Source organism: Notamacropus eugenii, chromosome X (assembly GCF_028372415.1).
Source record: "Notamacropus eugenii isolate mMacEug1 chromosome X, mMacEug1.pri_v2, whole genome shotgun sequence".
Taxonomy (NCBI): domain Eukaryota; kingdom Metazoa; phylum Chordata; class Mammalia; order Diprotodontia; family Macropodidae; genus Notamacropus; species Notamacropus eugenii.
In genome coordinates this window covers 90,562,313-90,579,406 of record NC_092879.1, presented here as the reverse complement: position 1 = coordinate 90,579,406, position 17,094 = coordinate 90,562,313, and positions in this window count along the sequence as shown.

Genomic DNA, 17,094 nt, shown 5'->3' with positions numbered 1-17,094 from the left:
ATTTCACCACCAACCTAGTGGTTAATCATCTCAGGAAAATAAACAACAACAGAGCAGTTGTAAATCTTGCTGCAGTGGATATCGGTCCCTGAAGAGATGATGAGTAACAAAAATTCATTCATCTTTCTGCTATTTAATTTCATCCACCTCAAACAGATCATCTCTTCCCTTTTCCTTAGCTCCGCATATTTTAAATATTTACCCACTAGAGCTTTAACCTCTACTATTATTTTCCTGTCTCAGTCTTACCCTTTGGCCTTCCTAGAAGCCCGTAGATAGTAAAAGGCTTAGCACAGTGTCTAGCACAAAATAGACATTTAACGTTTACTGAATTGAAAATGTCAGCTACCAAAATCAATTCCATGTCAACACTTGCTGTCAAGCCATAGGACCCATTTGAATCATTACTTTTTAGGAGGAGAAGAAGAGGTGGGATCTTCCAGTATTCAATTGATGTAGGGGAAGTTCCAGTATGGAAAACTTCTTTACCAATGCAGATTGACAACTGACTTTGAGGCCAGCTCTCTATGTATTACATCACAATGCTGCTCTTAATTCTTTAACTTGTAATTTATTTCAATGTAGGTTAGTGGAAGAAAGTTTCCCATTTCATAGTTTTAAGGTCCTTATTAACTTTTTACAATTAACAATCATTAAAGTAAAATTATTTAGAAATATATTAGAAAATATTTTCTCCTGGGGCCATCTATCTCACTGTCACCCATTAAAATATTTTATTTTTTGTCTACAACTCCTTTTTTTTCTGCTTTGAGCAGTGTCCTCTTGAAGCCAACTTAGAAATAAAAAATATATTTACATAATTTGTAGCAACTTGGGAAAATTTAAGTTTCTCAAATGCCACAAGGCAATGTTTCTTTAGGAGAAATACATTAAAAATGATTGCTGTATGTTTTATAGCCAACAAATGGTTCACACTTCAACAATTGTTTTTCGTAGCGGGGTGGTTGTTGTTGATTTCCTTTCTTTATTTACTCTAGCAAGACATATTCAATTTTCTCTCCTGCTCCAAAGAGTATATGCAGCATTGTGGTTAGTTGTAATGTAGTGGAGTAGTTCGATGGGGAAGGTGTCCAGACTTCTTAGGGAAAGTGCACCTGATCATGTGACTACATCCAAAGTTGCTTTCCATTGACTCCAGTCACTGCACCAGCATGTGTGATCATCCAAGTTGATCTCTCGCCCTGATTTAGGATGTTTGCAAAATGGTTTAAACTGTACTACTGGACATGAACCACCTGTGAAAGTGACTAAAATGACACTTTGGAGAAGAAATCGAGCATTTGAAACTAAGACCAACGTATTGCCTTGTTTCCACATTCCTTATATTTTTGATCCAGTGGTGATTATATATGTTTTGTATAGTAACCTGCATTTAATGTCAAGTATGGGCATGAAGAAATGTGGCCTTTGAGTTTGTGTAGCCAGAGTCAGAGACGTGAATGAGGGATAGAGTGTGTTTTTTTTCCCATAGATGTCTCCAGGTAAAAGCTCTAGTAAACGAAGATGTTGGAGGCCTGTTATTCCAGGGGCCCTGTCTGGTGTTCCGTTGGCATTTGCAGCATCTAACAAGGTAGGGCACATTGAGCCCCTCAGCGTCTTGCTATTTAAGGAATCCGGGTTGCCTCTACGTGCACCACTGGCAACTGCTTCTGAACAAGAATAGAGTAGACAAAGCATGTACCTATCCTCCAGTCAGATTTCGCACAAGCCACCACCTAGACACAGATCGTAGGTTGGGAGAGGGAGGTTTCTCCAGCTGACTTGCAAGGGTGGGCCTTGTATGGATTCCCAAGTCAGATAGTGAGCCATTGAAGTCTATTGCCAGGTGTGTGTAACCATATCCAGGCCTTTGGAGGTTTGGTAGAAGGAACTTTGAAAATGTAGTTTCACCTTATTTGTTGTAGTAGGAAGAAAAAATTGTGCAGATAGTGGTACTATCTTGTCTGTTTGCACAGCACATAGATCTTTTATAAAAGGAAGAGTACATTCCAAGCACCAAACACTTTCTCTGTTTGGTAGATTCCCTTTCTTCATTTACTCCAACAAGTTGGATTCAATTTTCTCTGCCATGAAAAAAAGATATACAACTGTTGTGATTATTTGAAATGTAATAGGCAGTTAGATTGCAAAAGAGCTAGAAGTCTCTTTTTCTTCCACCAGGTTGGGCGGGTCACAGTCCAGTTAGGGTAGCAGATTTCGATTAAGAACAATCCTTGAGTCTTTTCCAATAAGCTTATTTTATAGATGAAGGAAGTGAAGCTCCATGAGATGGTGACTTGGCCAAGGTCACAGAGATAATGAGTGGGAGAGCACATATTTGAACCCAGGTCCTTGGACTCTGAATCCAACCCTCCCTTCAGTGCGCTACATGACTCCTCGCTATGTCACTACTGCATTGGCATGGTTAGGGACTTCCTGATGGTGCCAGAGGAAAGGCTTCTCCATGCAGGAAGTGCTACTGTAGACAAATAGGGAGCCATTTTTGGCAAGTAGTTACTACTTGGATGGGGCTTCCCCCCTTTTGGTAGGGGAAGTTTCCATGCATTTTCACCCTAGATATTTAGCTCAGATATAATCTGTTGTTCTTCAAGTTTCTCCAAAGGTATTAACAGCCAAATAATATCTACCTGGCAAGACCCAGGTAGTCTTTACACTTGTAAAGTAAATGGAATTTACAAAATGGGAAAATGTATAAATGTGTTTCTTTCAACTCAAGCATCATGGATCACTGAAAACATTTCTTGTAGTCCCCAGAGGTTCTGAAAGTTATCTACAGTCATCTGGCTTTGTGGAACAGATGTGCTCCTGAAAAATTGTGTGCAAATTAATTTTTTTGCAATTGAATCCAGTTTAAATGCATTATGGGTGCCTGGTATTTAAAGTAACCTTTTACTGTGATCCTTTGATCTATGATCCAATGAATTATTTTGTAAAGTAGATAATCACTCCTTAATTTATCTGTTTTATGAATGAAAATGCTTATTGCTCAGATTTTCTATAAGCAATGTCCCTGTACTGTGCCTGCAAATAAAGGAGATCCTATAGTTTTGCTAACCTATATAAGTCACTTTGCCAACATGGGGGAAAGAGCCCTGTGTAAAATAAAGGAATTTATTCCACATGCAAATGTAGATTTTGAAACAGACATGCAACATATTTCTACAGTTGAAGCAGTATCAAAAATGTAAAGTAACAAAAATGTGCTAAGACGGAGGATTCATTATGTCATCTAAAGGTGACTTGCCTAGAAGTAAGGCTTCGTGAGATCTCGGTTAGATCAGACAAAGGTCTTTGGATGACATAGGCCAGAGCCATAGCTAGCAAGAGCCATTTCTGGATTCCCTCAGGATGCTGAAACCTGGGGATGGGACAGAAGGGAATTGCACTGCCTAAGGTATTGATATCAAGGGGTGGGCATGTTGCACCCAAGCAGTATGAAGCTAGAGGATGGCCATGAGTCATGGGCAGCCATTGTAGGGACAAAGCACACACCTTAACTGAGATAGATTATTTGTGTCCTGCTCAGTTTTGGCATTCACAAAAATGGTGGCATATCAGGGTTTCCATATCACCCATATTCTTACCTGGAATTTCCCCAGGTGCCAGAATTCTCAGTTTACAACTTTGGTGTAGAATCATGGTGCACAAGGGAACAGTGAGTGAGCTGAAAACTGACATGCACCTGTCATTTTCTCCCTATTATCATTCCACTCAGTTATCTCCCTATTGCCAGGAAAAAGGATTTGTGCTTAAAAGGAAAAAGTGGAAGGGGAAGCAAATACTGAAGATACAGAGAACCAATTTATGTCCCCTGTTTTAGTCAAACAAGTAAAAATGAACTGTCTTTTTGTAGGCCTGCCTGAGGAACATATTTCCAGATTGATCAGATTTGCTAAATGAATTCTGTTCATTTGGAAATGATTATGCTATGCAGCATAACTGTGTTTGGAGTCAGAGAGCCTGCAACTTATGACCTGGGTATTCGGGAGCAAGATCCTGTCCCTAGGCCAGAGTTTGATCATCTCTAAAATGAGAGGGACCTCCAAGATTCCTTCTGGCTCCAATTCTAGGAGCTGAGCTTCCTATGATTATTAATTATCAAGACTCCATGGAAACAGAGAAGGAAGAATCTATCATTAGAGGAAATAGCATTCCCCTTCACCCCTACCCTCCCTATCCAGAAGTGATCTCTCCTCCTCTCAAGTCCTCCAACACTATTTTAGACCAAGTGACAAGCTAATCAGTGCTCAGGTTTGAATTAAGAAGTGACTACATGAGCTGTTTAGAGTTAGCTTTTAAGAAAGAGAGACAGGAGTAGGTATCAGTCAGCAGTCCTTTATGCTTGTGTCTGAAACAATAGACCCCAACTTGACAGCCTCATCATCTCCATGTTACTCTGGACCCCAGATTTCTAATGCCTAGGGACATGGTTGGCTCCATCTGTAAACGAATGGGAAGCTATGGGCAGCTTTTAGGACCAAGTACCCAATGCAATGTATGACTTGAGTCCCTGTGTCATATAAAGGGGCTTTATATGACAAAGGAGGCATGAATGGAAGAATCCCGGTGATGATCTTCTGACTTCCCTCAAGAGAGTTTTGAGCAAAACACCCAGAAAGAAGGAACAATGCTGTGAGGAGCCTGCACGTGGAGGGGCATGACTCAACTCATCTCAGGGCAGGCCCTGCCAGAGCAAAGAGAGGTGAATGCCTGGGGAAAGGAAACAAAAAGCCAACCTTAGGCTCGAGAATGCGCCTCTTGTCCAGGTACTAAACACAATTAGGCCAGGGATACTGCCGCTCATCTGTAGCGTTGCCTCTGCCCTCCCTTGTACCATAGCTAGCTGGGGATATCTTATTTCCCCTAGGTGATGACTTCTTAGGATTGCATTGACTTCCTAATCGATCTCTTCTAACTCCAACTCAGCCTCCACAAAACTGCCCAAGTGAGTTTCCTGAAATGCAGATCTGACCCCAGTTCCCTTCCCAATAAGCTCCATTGGCTCTCCATCGCCTCTAAGATAAAATAGAAATTTTTCTGTTGAACTTTTAAAGCCCTCTGTTCCCTGGCCCCAATCCAGGGTTTTCGCCTTGTTTGTTGTATATTGCCCTCAAGTTGAGCCAAATTTGCTTCCTTGCTTTTCTTCCAATCCCATCCTATCTCCTATCTCCCACCTCTATGCCATTGTACTTGCCGTTCCCCTTTTTCTACCCCATCTCAGCCTATTTGAATACCTCAGTTTCTTCAACATTCTTTTTCTAGCGCCCCCTTCTTGATCGCTGCCTCCAATTTACTTCACGTTTATTTTGTTTATGCTTGTTTATGTCCAGATTGTTTCCTCTGATAGAATGTAAGCTCTTAGAGGGTAGGAATTATCTGTTTCTGTCTTTGTATCTCCAGCACCTGGCACATAGTAGATATTACCTACCTACCTACATACATGCATACATATATACATACATACATACATACATATGCATGTACATACATCTGTTCATTGACTGGTGGATAATAAAGACTTGGAAGAGGTGCTGTGTATTATTATTCCAGATGTTTTGAAAGCTTTAGACAGACCTAGTATTTTGATATCTTTAATTATAGATATAAACACTGAGTCCTCAAATACGTTGCTTGAAACGATCCCCAGAAAAGTGCCAGTGTGATTGAGAGGCTCTTAAGGATTTAGATCTGGAAAGGATCTGAAAGATCCTTTAGTTCAGCTGGCTCCTTTTATATAAAAGAGAAACCCAAGCCACCAGATGTTCAGTGACCTGCTCAAGGTCACATAGTGCATATGTTGGGGAAATTCTGGCACATCCTGGGGATTTCTGAGCTATGGGAGCACTATGTGTAACTCTTGGGCACATGGCAAGCCTGTCATTTCCCAAGTCAATTCCCCACCTTAAAGCCCAGAACAAATCTAAGAGTTTTTGGTTATTCTTGGTTATTTGTCTTGACTGAGCTAGTTCAATGGCCTAGGTAAGAGTAAACTTGGAAAATTCATTCTAGTTGTCAGCTGATTTTTTAATCTGTAAAAATCCTATATATTTTCCCAAGTGGGTCTGAATTCCTAGTTTTACATCAAGCTTCATTACATCGTGAAAATAACACCCTGGATTTGTTAGAGGAAGAGCTGGGTTCAAATCTCAGTTCTACTAGTTCCTCCCTGTTTCACTTTATCTCTGTAAGGCTCAGTTTCCCCCACATGTAAAATGAGGGAAGTTCATCAAACTCTAAATTTCCTCTCCCTCTCTCATGAAGCATACAAGACCAGCAACCATGCTACAATTTGGGACTGCCATTTTCAAAGTAAAAAAACATCAAAGTCCACAGAAACTGAAAAATTGAAGACAAGGTGCTTTATTTCTAGTATATGAATAGGTAGGAGCTGAAGCTTGCATTTTGACAAGACAGTCAACTGGTGAACTCTCTAGTGGGTGGGGCAAGGGCTTAAATGTCACCTTCCTGGTTCAGGTGTTTCCTAGACATTTCAGTATTTCAGACAAAGCTCAGCGCCTTCATTCTCTGGGTTGCAGAGACTTGTTAGCCAGACCCCCAGCTAGAAGCTGGTCTCCCACTTGTGTGTTCCTGCCATGTTGCCTTAGTAAGGTCAGCAGTTCTGACAGAATATGTATTTTTCACTCTGCTGTATACAGATTCACAAAGTACTGTGTCTGACTGTGGACAGAAGTCTCCTATGTTGTTCAGATTTTGACAGGTGAGCCTTTTGGAACAGGCAGTTGCTGCAGGCCCAGATTGGCTTGCGGTCCATACTGTCACCAGGACTGATGCCTCTGAGTGAAACCAGCCAAAGAACAGGGCAAAATTATGGTGCTATTTTTTTAAATAAATCATCCATACATGAAATGCATTTCCAAATCGGTCATCCCAAATGAATATTTGCTGAAAAGCCTCCAAAAGAAAAGATTGCCTCAAGGTAGAAAAGACTACTTTGCTTCTTCACTTGTTCATCTCTCATCCAGATGTGACTTGATATTTTCAAAAATGCAATTGTTGCTTGTTTATATTCTCACAATGTAACCTTGGAGCCAGTATTTTGTCGGCCATCCTCCTGCCTCATGGTCCTCTGTTGTACTACTACGTGATGCCCTCTGCCATCCAGATTTGAGCTGCTGTCTGTGCCACTGTGCCCAACTGAGTAAGAACATCTCTTCTGTACCATACTTCCCTATCGACTGAATTTTTTCCAGTGTGAAGATTCCTTGTCCGGGCTCTCTATATCCCCTCTTCCTCTATCACCACTCATTGATTGGGTAGATTTGGCCCAATTTTTTTGTTTTAATTCCCTTCTGATACATCACAAGGATATTGTCCATGCTTCTTTTGCTACAGGTTTCCTTTGACTCTTGTTTAGCATTGAAGAAGACAGTTAACTGGTCTGAAGTTGGAAGAGTAGCCAAAGCCATCCATGACTTTCTATCAAACCACTCTCAAGTCATTATATATTGGAGCAGTGGCCTGGGGAAGCTGCCTTTTTCTTTCTTCTTTGTATACAAGCCTTTTTGGTCTAGCTGTGTTTGCCTTCTCAGCATCCTCTATCACCCCATTGTGCCTAGCATATAGTTAGCACTTAAATGCTTGTTGATTTATTGTACACTGTAATTCCAAAGGGGTCATTTAGAGGTCAATAATCTAAGGAAATAGAGGTCACATCTACCATGCCTACTCTCTAGTCTGATACCCAACTGGCGTCTCTTAAGAATCAGTGTAGTATAGTGAGAAAAGTACTGAATTTAGGATCTGAGTCACCTTGAACTAGTCACGTCACCTCTCTGGACCTCAATTTCCTCATATTAAAATGGGATGGTAGATTACATAATCTTCCAGTTCTAAATCTATGATCCTCTCTTTTAAGCACTTTGTTTCTGGGACTTGAGTACTATTGTGACTGAAAAGAAGGCCCCTAGTCTAATAATCTTCTGTGGCATATTCATATTTCATTAGGAGTAGAACTTTTCTAGAGGCTCTATGTGTTAGTCACATAAATTACCCCCACCTTATGCAACAGAGTTGAACATCTACTTTTGAAAATTAATATAAACACATAAGAATTAGAATGGCCTGTCTCAAGATTCTTACTGGCTATCTGGATTGGGAATAGGTCAGATGACATAGGATAAGATCTCTTCCAACTCAGACTCTGTGATACTTTAAAATATCTTTGAGAACAATATAGGAAAATGGAATTATCTTTCAAGAGATGTGTTCAAAACCCTTTCAGGATGGTGATGACAAACATCAATAAAAGAAAAAAAAATTCATATTGGCCAGTGAAGCAATCACTGTACTATTATTCTTGGTCAGATTCAAACAGGGTTTTTTTTTGAACCTCCAATAACTAGTCTTGTGATCTGTCCCCTCCACAACTGTTTAAGTGATCTGTCTAGGTTCAGTGCATGGACAGTAGAGCACAGGCCAAAGATTCCCCACGTATCATGAGTAACCACTAGGAGTGGATGTGAGGCTAGGAGCTCTTTGGTTTCAAGCAATGCCAACTAGCCAGTTGCAGCCGCACAAGCACCAATCCATCAGGGTCCCCCCAGGCCAGGCTTTTTGCTAGGTAGCCTCATGCAGCAGAGCTGCCAGCCTGGAGCTGCCCTTAGGCTAAAACCAGCTGCTTTCTCCTCACAGAGTTGGAGGCTTTTCTCATCTCAACCTTCTCTTTTCCCCTCACCAAAGACTCGCAAGGAAAACAAGTCCAGGATTTGCATAATCTCAAATGTGTCCCCAAGAAGTTGCCTAGGCTTTCTTTCGCTCTCTCTTTGGCTCTAGCCCCCACCCTTAGTGTGTATCAAGGGTGTCTCTTGTCTTTGAAGGGTTTTGATTCCCTTCTCACTACCCCCCTCCATGCATTCAGTAAGCAAACAGTTAGGGTTGTTAGGCACCAAGTTTTGATAATAGCAACAGAAAGTAAGCAATCAGAGAATAAAATCTGAAGATGAGGGGATGAATTGGCACTTCTCCTCTCCATTCATCTTCCTTTAAATTAGAAGGGGGAAAGTAGGAGGTTGAATAGTTGACTGGAAAACAGGGAAGCAGCTTCCCCACTGAAGGAATAGGGTGGAGAAGAAAGAGTCATTTACTTGATCTGGTGTTCCACACCAGCCTCACACACTCCTAGTCACCTCCTTGCTTCTCCTGGCTGTGCTTCTTTGTCATCTTGCCACACTTAGTTTGTCCCCTCCTCTCTTCTGTCCTTTTTCCTGGTCCCTCTCTCCCCCATGCTTCAGATTCCATGACATCTGCTCATCGCTCAGGTGTTAGACCTTGGTCATTGCTCAGTTTCCATATTGATAATTCAGGAAGCAGTCCTAGATGGGGTTCTTCTTTCTGGACCTCCAGCTATTCCAGCTTCTTTGTTGGCCATTCTTTCAGCTTCTTATCAAAAGTCTGGCAAGGTCAAGAGTAAAACCTTGGCAACCCAGGGAAATTAAATAGTGTCTTCTTAGCCAACTGGTGAATGCTGACCCATCAGATTTCCATAGTAATGAATCTGGGGCAGAGCAAGCCAGAGTTATCACACCTCCCATTTGTCAGTCCTTCCCTCCAATTTTGGGATTTTATTTAACTTATTTATTCCTTTTTCTTTCTTCCTTTTATTATCTGTGATGGATTTATAAAAAATGATAACATTTGTCATTTGATACAGTAAGATGAGTATAATCAGAGCTCATACTTCAAGACATAAATGGATTGCCATGGGAGTCAGAATTATTTACCTCATTTTCTACATAATTATAGTTTTTGAAGTTCTATTCCACTTATTTTTGATTTTATAAGTACTCCACCTTCTTATAGTTAGAAACACAAAGGCTGAGGATGAATACACTTACTGCCACTGTAGTCCCAGGAGCAGGAAAGGTATCAACCCACCCTAACAATGGAGAAGAACCAGTCAGTCCTCTGACTTCAAACTCGGAGATTTCTGAGGACCATTCACTAGTAACGTACTCCAAATATGCCTGCAAGTGTAAATCCGCACTTGCTTTGTCTGTTCTCTCATGTCACTGGGAATTTTTCATGACTTGCTGCTAGTCCTCTGTGGACATCCTTGCAGTCCGTCACCTGTAGGACCGTAAAAACTTCGGATTATGAAATTACTTTGTGCTGATGAGGTCATCTCTAAGCCCAGGTTTACCTTCCTTAATAATGTTCTTCTGTCATATTTGATGTTCAGACACTGGCTTACCAAAAGCTATCTTTATGCATTTTCTTCATTAAATGAGCCTTACTCTGTCTTCAAGCATTATCTAAGTTTCCCATCAGTTATTTTCCAAAGCATTAGAGTATTAGGAGTGTGGCAGTGTGGTCTCTTGAGCACAGTAGTATCCTGGGAGATGTTCCCATTCGGAGTGACAATTATGGCTAATTTCAACTGTTAGAGGGAGAGGAACAATTTCCTAAGTCATGTATCGCAGATGGCTTGGAGGGTGTCTCTTAGGATAAGGTGTCAGTAGATGCTGAATAGGTCATTCAGACAGTGGCTGCACGTCAGTTACCTGACATTTCACTGGTGGTTATGAAGCCGATTATAACTGACAATCATACTGAACTTTAAGGGTTATGAAGCACTTGGCACACAATATCTCATTTGATCCTCACAATCATTTTGTGAGGTAGGTAATATTGTTATCCACATTTTCCAGGTCGGAAAACTGAGGCCAAGAGAGTTAAAGTGATTAGCACATAGTGAATATGTTTTTCCTGTCTCCAAAGTCAGGACACTGTTGACTATTCCATGCTGTCGGAGAAAGCATCAATACACTCTGATTATTTAGTATGGGTATCAGCTAAGAGATGTGTATCGGTCTTATTTCATATGGTAAACTTGGCTATTTTCAATAGTCAAATTGTTATAACATATTTAAACTAACAAACTTAAAAAACAAAAAGAAGCCTGTTACCTTCTCCAGAATAGACGGAGATATGCAAAGCATCCCCCCCCCAAAAAAAATTTAATCCTGAAAAAACACCAGAGGTTGTTGGCCCATTGGGCAGGATTTTGTTTGTGTGTACTCGTAACATGCATTCATTTAAGTAGAGATTTAGACAAAGATTTCTTGAGCACCTGCTATGTAGAGAGTGCTGTATCAAGTATTGTAAGATTGCTGTGAAGGATGCTATTGCAATGGCCTCATGACTTGTCATTCAAAGCCCTCAACATCAATATTTTCAGCCTTACCTTCAACTATTCCTCTACGTATACCAGATACTGTAGTCAAACTAAACTGCTCTTCATACCCTCAACATACCACTTTCTTTTTTTTATTTTGTTCTGAGAGTAAATAACCAAAAAAGGAGTACTTCCATGCATAACATAATACATAAAGAGGATTGTATATGAAACCACTGAATTCCATATCATACCACTTGTTTTTTTAAGTATATAATACATTTAATTAAGTTCCTTACTTTCAAAAACTGTCGTGCTTATGTGTGCATCCTTCTGAACTTCCTTATCTTGCAACAATTGAATATAGTCAAGGAAAACAAGTGACCAAAAATGAGTCTTTTTCTCAACATTGAGTTAAGAAGAGGGTGGCCCACTGAAGATATAGTTGATTATTGTTTTAATCAGAACTCCTAAATTTTTTATAGATTTTTTTTGAATATTGTAGTCCTTATAAGCATTGTTCTACTGGTTCTGCTCACTTCACTCTACAATGATCCAATGGCCCAGGCTTTTATGAAACTGACTATTCTCTCATTTCTTACTGTATAATAATATTCCTTCTTGTTGATATTGTACAGTTTGTTCAAACATTCCCCTTAGACTCTAGCACTTCCTGTGCTATTTTTCTCCTTTTAATCACCCTTTGGGGATCAGGAATTTCACTTTGCTTCCCTGGTATTCTCCTCCCTCTTAAGCTTCCCACTGCTAGCCCTTACTGGTTTCCCTGCAGAGTCTAATGCATTTTGATACCAAATTATTGCTATGTATGTATTCAGCCCTCATTTGTCTGCTTAAGAAAAGAGTGAAGTTCTTCCGATGCCCATTTCCCATAACTTTTCTTCCACCTTTGTATACTCTTCTTCATCTAATATAACAGCAAGTTCCAATTCCTTTCTTCCTCCTTTCTACATACACTAGCATATTTCTTTTATCCTCCCTTTCTTTTCATCTCTTTTTTATGTTTATTTATTTATTTTTAGTTTTCAGCATTCATTTTCACAAAATTTTGAGTTCCAAATTTTCTCCCCATCTCTTCCCTCCCTCCACCCCATAACATCTTGCATTCTGATTACCCCTTCCCTCAATAAGCCCTCCCTTCTATCACACCCCTCCCTTCCCTTATCCCCTTCTTCTCTGTTTCCTTGTAGGGTAAGGTAGGTTTTTATACCCCATTACCTGTATTTCTTATTTCCCAGTTGTATGTGAAAACAATTCTCAACATTCATTACTAATCATTTGAATTCCAACTTCTCTCCCTTCCTCCCTTCCCACTCATCCCCATTGAGAAGGCTAGCAATTCAGTATAGGCTGTATAAGTGTAGTTTTGCAAAAGACTTCCATAATAATCATGTTGTGTAAGACTAACTATGTTTCCCTCCATCCTATCCTGCCCCCATTTATTTTATTCTGTCTTTTGACCTTGTCCCTCCCCAAAAGTGTTTACTTCTGATTACTCCTTTATCCCATTTTCCCTCCCTTTTATCATCCCTCTCACCTCACTTGTCCTCTTCTTCCCTAACCTTCTGTAGTGCAAGATATATTTTCATACTAAACTGAGTGAGCATGTCATTCCCTTAACTCAAATGTGAAGAGAATAAGCTTCCCTTTTCCCCTCTCACATTCTCCCTTTCCTCCTCTACTGAATAAGCTTTTTCTTGCCTCCTTGATGCACGATGATTTACCCCATTTCATTTCTCCCTTTATCCTACCAATATATTCCTCTCTCACCGCTCAATTTTAATTTTTTTAGGTATCATCCCTTCTGATTCAATTCACCTTGTGTTCTCTGTATATATATATGTGTGTGTGTGTGTATATATATACATACATATATATATATATATGTCTGTCTGTGTGCGTGTGTGTGTGTGTGTATAATTCCCTCCAACTGCCCAAAAGCTGAGAAAAGTCACAATAGTTACAAGTATTATCTTTCCATGTAGGAATGTAAATAGTTCAACTTTAGAAAGTCCCTTATGTTTTCTCTTTACTGTTTACCTTTTCATGCTTCTCTTGATTCTTGTGTTTGAAAGTCAGATTTTCTATTGAGTTCTGGTCTTTTCAACGAGAATGCTTGAAAGTCTTCTATTTCATTGAAGGATCACTTTTCCCCCAGAAGTATTATATTCAGTTTTGCTGGGTAGATGATTCGTGGTTTTAATCTCAGTTCCTTTGACTTCTGGAATATCGTATTCCAAACACTTCAGTCCCTTAGCATAGAAGCTGCCATATCCTGTGTTTTCCTGATTGTATTTCTACAATACTCAAACTGTTTCTTTCTGACTGCTTGCAATATTTCCTCCTTGACCTGGGAACTCTGGAATTTGGCTACAATATTTCCATCAGTTTCTCCTTTCAGATCTCTTTCAGGAATTGATCTGTGAATTCTTTCAATATTTATTTTGCCCTCTGATTCTAGAATATGAGTGCAGTTTTCCTTGATAATTTCATGAAAGATGATATCTAGGCTTTTTTTTTGATCACGGCTTACAGGTAGTCTTTTAATTTTTAAATTGTCTCTCCTGGATTTATTTTCCAGGTCACTTGTTTTTCCAATGAGATATTTCACATTATCTTCTATTTTTTCGTTCTTTTGGTTGCTTTTTGTAATTTCTTGGTTTCTCATAAAATCATTAGCTTCTATCTGCTCCATTCTAATCATTAAGGAATTATTTTCTTCACTGAGCTTTTGAACCTCCTTTTCCATTTGGCTAATTCTACTTTTTAAAGCATTCTTCTCCTCATTGGCTTTTTAGACCTCTTTTGCCAGTTGAGTTAGCCTATTTTTAAAGCTGTTATTTTCTTCAGCATTTTTTGAGGTCTCCTTTAGCAAGGTGTTGACTTGCTTTTCATGACTTTCTTGCATTGCTCTCATTTCTCTTCCCAATTTTTCCTCCACCTCTCTTACTTGATTTTCAAAATCCTTTTTGAGCTCTTCCATGACCTGAAACATTGCATATTTATTTTGGAGGTTTTGGATGCAGAAGCCTTGACTTCCTCTGATGTTATGTTTTGTTCTTCCTAATCCAAAAGGATGGAAGAAAATACCTGTTCATCAAGAAAGTAACCTTCTATAGTGTTATTTTTTCTCTCTTTTTGGGCATTTTTCCTGCCAGTTACTTGACTTTTGAGTCCTTTGTCAAGAAGAAGGTATGTTCTGGAGACCTGTATGTTCTCAGTTCCTCCAAGGTGGCACAATCAAGGGAGAGGTGTTTACTCCTCTCCTGATCTGCACACTGGTCTAGAAGCAACCAAATATTTTTCTGCTCAGAATCTGAAATTGAATTCTCTCTCCAGAGCCTCTGCTAGCTCTACTGCCAGTGCTTCTCCTCACCCTTGGTTGGAGCTCAGGGCTGAGAATCAGATCAGTGGCTCAATTCCTCCAGGGGCTTTAGGTGGAGGTCTCCCAGGGATGCCACTCAGGGATGAGCTTGGATCAGCCCTTCAATTCCCCCAGGGGCTCTGGATGGAGGGCTCTGAAAATGGCAGCTGCCTCTGCAGTGCCTCCTATGGGAGGTCCAAACCATGCTCCCTTCTCCTGGGTGAAGGAGCCCTCCCACTGACCTTTGAAGCTGTCTGTGGTATTTGTGGGTTGAGAAATCTAGGAACTGCTGCTGATGGCAGTGCTCTGAATCCTGTTCTGGGTCCTGTCCCTGCTGCTCTGCACTGGTCTGTTCTCTGTGCTGGTCTGCAGCCTTTCATCTCTTAAAACCCTCAGAACACAGCCAATCAACCTTCCACCACAACCCCTGGAAAGGTCCTCTGCTCTTTTCTCTTCTAACTCCCTAAATACACTTCAAAGACATTAAGGTTCCTTTTTTAAAAAAAAAAAATAATATTTTGTGTTTTCCAGTTTGCATGTGAAAACAATTTTAACATTCATTTTTAAAGCTCGGAGTTCCAAATTCTCTCCCTTTCTCCCTCTCCACCCCCCAACCCCATTGAGAAGGCAATTTGATGTAGATTATGCTTGTGTAGTCATGCAAAATATTTCCATATTAGTCATGTTGTGAAAGAAAATATGACCAAATAAAACAAAACAAAATCGTATTGAGGTTCTGAAAGGACACTTTGCTTTCTCTATTAGAATTTTAGCACACTTTAGTCCCTTCAAAATGCACAAATAAATGAATGTTTGTAGGTTTCTCTTGAATCTTTTGTTTTTATGTCAGAGTTCCTAATCAACTCTAGTCTTTTCTTCAAAAATGCTTGAAAGTCTTCTATTCTACTACAGTGTGTTTGGTTGCTTTTTCCCCTTGTAGGCCTAGACTCAGTTTTGTAGGTTAGGTTGTTCTTGATTATAAGATTATATCTTTTGCTTTTTAGAATACTGTAGTCCAAGATTTATTCTTATTTAAAGTAGAAGTTGCCTGCTATTATGTGATACTATTTACTTGATAATGGTACTCCTTTCTTGCTTCTTAAAAGATTTTTTTTCTATGAAGTGGGATGTCCAGATGTTTTGCTATGATATTCCTAGGACTTTTTCTTTTGGAATTTATTTCAGGAGGTGCTTAGAGGATTCTTTCTTTCTTTACTTTTTCATTTGGTTCTAATAGACCAGGGCAAGATTTTGTTCATTATTTCTTAAGATATACTGTATGTCTTTTTATTTTCTTAGGCATTCCAGTGATTTTTTCTAGTATTTAATTTTTTTTTCAATTAGTAAGGATTTATTTCTTTCCCTCCTGATTCCCACCCCCATTAAGAAAAAAATAATTTAAAAAAGAAATAAAAGCTCCTTGTAAGAAATATGCATAGTGAAGAAAATCAAATTCCCACATTGGCCGTGTCTAAAAATCTGTGTCTCATTAGAGTCTTGAGTTCTTCAGCACTCTGTTAGCAGGTAGACAATATTCTTCATTAATGATTTTCTGGAACTGTAGTTAGTCATTGCATTGATCAGAGTCCTGTCTTTTGTGGTCTGTCTTTACAGTACTGTTGTTATTGAAGACATTGTTCTCCTGGTTTTTCTGACTTCCTTCTGCATCAGTTCATCTAAGTCTACTTTTCTCTAAAACTGCCCCTTTAGTCCAAGGGATTTTAACTTGGAGACTGTGTACTTGTTTTGTTTCTTTATTTTTTTAATATGTTGATAACTATATTTGAGTATAATCAGTTTCTCTTATAAACCTATATATTTTATTTTGGGCAGTTGAAGCATTTTATGAAGGATTTCATAGACTTCACCAGCCTGCCCAATGGGTCACACACACACACACACACACACACACACACACACACACACAAAAAATCCTAAATTTAGTCCTTCCCTATGGCACAGTAGCATAGTAGTACATTCATATGTCACCATTTGTTTAGCAAATCCCCAGTGATTAACAACCCCTTTGTCTCTAGGATGTTGACACTACTGCCACTAATATTTTTGCACAAATGGGTAGCTTTCTTCTTTTATTATCTTTTTGGGATGTAGACCTAGTAATAATATCACTGGGAATACAAAACTGAGTAACTTAGGCAGCATATTTCCAAATCATCATAGCTCCACCAACAGTACATTAATATTGCTTATTTTTGCACAGTCCTTCCTACATTTGTCATATTCCTCATTCTGGTCAATTATGCCATTCTTACAGATATGAAATGGCCTGTCAGATTTGTTTTAAATTACATTCTTTAATCATTAGTGATTTGGAGCATTTTTCTTATGACTGTTGGTAGCTTGGATTTCTTCATTTGAAAATTGCCTGTTCATATCCTTTGACTACTTGTCAGTTGGGGAATGGCCCTTATGAATTTGAATGAGTTCCTTATATATCTTGGAAATAAGACCTTTATCAGATCGATTTGCTGTAGAGTTTTTCCCCCCAGTTAACTGTTTTCCTTTTGTTCTTACCTTTTTTGCTTTTATTTATATA